Source organism: Asparagus officinalis, chromosome 6 (genome assembly GCF_001876935.1).
Source record: "Asparagus officinalis chromosome 6, Aspof.V1, whole genome shotgun sequence".
Classification (NCBI taxonomy): Eukaryota; Viridiplantae; Streptophyta; class Magnoliopsida; order Asparagales; family Asparagaceae; genus Asparagus; species Asparagus officinalis.
The window spans coordinates 30,837,607-30,841,552 of NC_033799.1; the positions used below are offsets into that span (position 1 = coordinate 30,837,607).

The 3,946-nt window shown below is 34.6% G+C and overlaps 1 protein-coding gene across 10 annotated transcripts in view; it reads right to left on the bottom strand.

Annotated features, from left to right (window-relative positions):
* LOC109845552 (uncharacterized protein ycf45) overlaps positions 403-3,946 on the bottom strand; it is a 26,275-nt gene continuing 22,731 nt past the window's right edge. For 8 of the 10 annotated variants that reach the window (XR_002248417.1, XR_002248413.1, XR_002248416.1 and 5 more), the window contains one exon: positions 403-943. The gene's annotated coding sequence lies outside the window, so the exon portion shown is untranslated. Of the gene's footprint in view, positions 944-1,218; positions 1,524-3,736; positions 3,859-3,946 lie in introns of those variants that run through there. The other 2 variants (XR_002248410.1, XR_002248411.1) reach the window with 2 other exon arrangements.

Below are 3,946 nucleotides of genomic sequence, written 5' to 3' on the forward strand. Positions count from 1 at the left end.
ACTTTGCACTTATATACCCCGGATCATTTTTAGCAGCAGTTATATACCCTAAAGTGTTCAAAATTTGCACTTTGATACCCTCATTTGTGCAAACACGAGGATTCCCCCTCGAAAATTCTCATGTGATAATCATGTGCTAATTGTAAAATATTTTAACTTTTGTTAAATTTACTATAAAGCCTATTAAAATCTTATTTATAAATAGAATTATGATAGGTTTAAAATAGAATTATAGTAGTTTTAATGGTAAAAGAAATTAACAAAAAATATAAGTTAAAAGTTCTAAAATTAGAATGTGGGCGTTGCATGAGAATTTTCGTAGGGTGATTACATTAATTGAGCGTATTTAAATGCAAAATTCAGAGACTTTAGAGCATATAAGTGCTGTAAAACACGTGCAAGTATTCTATCAGAACACTCCATAGAAAAGGGTGGTCCCATCAACGGTTAGTATAGTTTGGAATACAAGTCTTCTATTTATGGTATAGATCATCTCGCTCCTATAGAGATGGTTCTCATAAAATTCCTACGGGTCAAAAACAAGTTAAGATATATAAGTGGAAATTAGGGGAAACTTCTGATATGTAAGTGTGATGCAAGTGCAATTAAGCCTTCTTTATTGATCTAGGGGAAACTTCTGATGGTAGTGTGATGTAAGCGCAATTAAGCCTTCTTTATTGATCTTTCCTCTTACAACCGTATCGAGCCGCCGCATCCAGATTCCAGGGACTTGTTGATCTTGACCCACCGCAGGAGCCAATTTCTCCCATGCTTCAATCAGCATGCTATGTCATTCCTTTTGGTTTAATTGCACATAAACACCTCTGTAATATTCTTGTTTTGAACTTATTATTTCTCCGGTTTCATCGTTGTCGATATATCCGTGGGTTAAATTCTGACTCTTTCACCCGCAGAAGAACTCATTAATTTCACCTAGAGGCATCTGTCAAAATTTCACCAAGAATAAAAGAATCAGAAAATTTTAACCCAGATGGTCAAAGCTGCAACAATGCAATTACGGGCTAGTAAGTTCAAAAATAACCATGTAGAGGTTTATGAGCAATTAATATATTATTTTCCCTAAACCAAGAGTTCAGTTTATATGGGTCTTTTTTTCCCCCACATCAATTCAGAACAAAATATATCGGAGATAACAAAAGAAAGAAAAAAAAATTTGAAAATATACAAATATTAAGATCAAGATCAGGAAATGACAAAATATATGCTAAAGGTAAAGAACCATAATGGAACAAGTCCAAAAGAAAAATAAGAAGTGAAATATAAAAATCTCATGAAGGTCGATAAAATAAAGGTCCAGATATGGGAGGTCAAGTTTAGTGGTTTGTCATGACAATGTCTTTCTCCGCCTCTTCCCTCTTCGGAAGATGAAATCTGAACCAGGCTATGAGCCAAGACTGTCCATTATCGCCATCAAATGATCGTTGAGTGTGGATGCATGCGAGGTTGAAGCAATCGCCTCTAATGATCTAAGTATTGACGCTTCTTAATTTATGACGTACGTGCTACAAAAAGACAGTTGCAATGGTTGGAGGAGCTTATTTTTAGAAGCTTTTAAGCTGCGTTATAGCTGTTGATTTATAGAAAATTTTAAAACATGTACAAGTAAAATAATATTTTGCTTGATTAAACCTAGATTTCAAACAAGCTTTAATCCCAAAATTTTCAAATGAACTCACAAGCAAACTTGTTTGAAATGTTACCAAACAGATCGATACGCAAAAGGTAGTTCAAAAAGCCACTTGGAGGATGAATATATGTGCATGATTAACTACATTGGTATTGACGTTCCAAGTCTGTTCGGAGACATCCATTAAATTGGATCGCCGTGGAGAAGATTAGCATGATCTCGGCGCAAGGATGATACACACAAATCCAGAAATAAAATTGACATTCTTTATAACTTTTATTGAGTTATGTATCAAACAAACAAGCCGAATTATTGTATTTTAAGTTTTTCTTCTCCTTGAACCTTCCCAAACTCAAATTTCTTCTACGCCTTTTAAGATTTTTCTTTCACCTTCTCTTTCATCAATATAGCCTCTTTTTCTCCTGCAACCTCCCCCTTCAAATCCAAACCGTAATCCCAATCATTAAATTGCGCGTTCAGATTAGGGTTTGAATTTAAATTTTGGATTAGGGTGGTTTTAATTGGGAGAGGTTGAAGAAGGAGGGGCTCCATTGATGAGAAAGAAAAAGATAGTGAATGAAGGTCATTGGGTAAAAGTATAGAAGAAATTTGAGTTTGGGGAGGTTGAAGGAGAAGAAACGTGTAGAATACAGTAAACTTAAGAGGTCAGGAGGATGGAAGAAATTTTCCTAGCAATTCTCGCCTAAAAAATAAATGCCAACAAGTTTCTGTACCTAATTGTCAATTTTTACACACTTTAAATATCAAAAAGATGCCGGAGTGTTTTTAAATGACAAATTGGTAAATGAGGTTTATTATAAATACCCATCTAGTAATTTAGCTGATTAATTAATAACTAGAAAAAGTGGAGGACTAGGTCTTGGACCACTAACTAGAAGAAGTAAAAGTTCCATTAAAATCAACTATAGCTTCTACAAAAACTATACATACATCCCACTCATTTGTCTAATAAAAGCTTCAGTCTAGAAACTTTTTCTGTATGCGGCAGAATGATAGTGAAATAGAATAATTGAGTACTGTCTAATTGAATATGTACAAGAAAAGGAATGTGAATTTCAAGTGATTTGTCTTTATCAGAGTGAAACAGCTCTCTCAACAAATGGTGGTGAATTTTTTATTTAATAGATGGGTAACATAGTGACCTATGGAGTCAGTAGTGGGCTATCTTTAGTCTCGGGGTAAATGGCACTTATACACCTCATTGTTTCGCTCTTGTAGCAGTTATATACCCTAAGTTACAAAACATAGCAAAAAAAACCCCGAGTTGGCTAAAATTTACAAGTTGGTACCTTCTGTTAACCAATCGTAAGAATATTCTCTAGAATATTCCCACGTGTTAGACATATGACCAACTTGAATGCTTCTTACTCTTATTTACTGTAGTATTTACTATATTACCTACCCCCCCCCCCCCCCCNCCCCCCCCCCCCACACACAAAAAAAAAGTTTATTTTCATCATCATCATCTTCTTTTCATGGTCTCCAACTTCTTCTTCCTCTTTATCTTTTACAGGTGAAAGAAAATGAAGCTCTCCTCGTCTAGAGCTTCAAGTGGGTCATCAAGCTATGTTGTTGGTGAAGAGAAGGAAAACCATGTATGTAATAACAACCCGACTGAAAAATAATTTTTAACATCATAATTGAATTTTCAAACGATACTGATTCAGTAAAAAAAGATGAAATTTAAATATAATATCCAAAGCTTCAAGTTTTACCCTGAACTCAAAATTTAACTAGTCAACTCCCCATGCTTAATCGTAAAAGCACAAAATTTTAACCAGTCAATTTCCCATGTTTAATCACAAAAGCTTCATAAATAGATTTTTCAACATATGAACACGCTTAGCTATGTGTGCAGATGATTGGAGATGAAATATTACCAAAATAGTACAATTTGGTTGTAATGTAAAATTCAATAAGCGGAAATTGCTCCAAAATTAGAAGATTAGATGTTTTTAATGTAGGAATCATGAAGTTTAGCCTAATTAACCCTAGAAACTTTTATTTCAGGCTAATCGTCGAAAAAAAACCACACAATCTAATGCCGAACAGGGGTAAGGGACTAACATCGACAATGAGCCAAAGATTGAGAGGAGCTTGCTAATGTACGTGGATCCTCATGACGAATTGCTCCGGTATCGGTTCTTCTCTTTTGTCAATGAATTTGAGAAAGCACGGGCTCCTGATTTCTGCAATCTCAAGTTCATGTTAAGAGAATTTTGGGGAGATTTTGGAGAGAATAGGGTAACAATAGAAAATAAGAATTTTCACTATGGG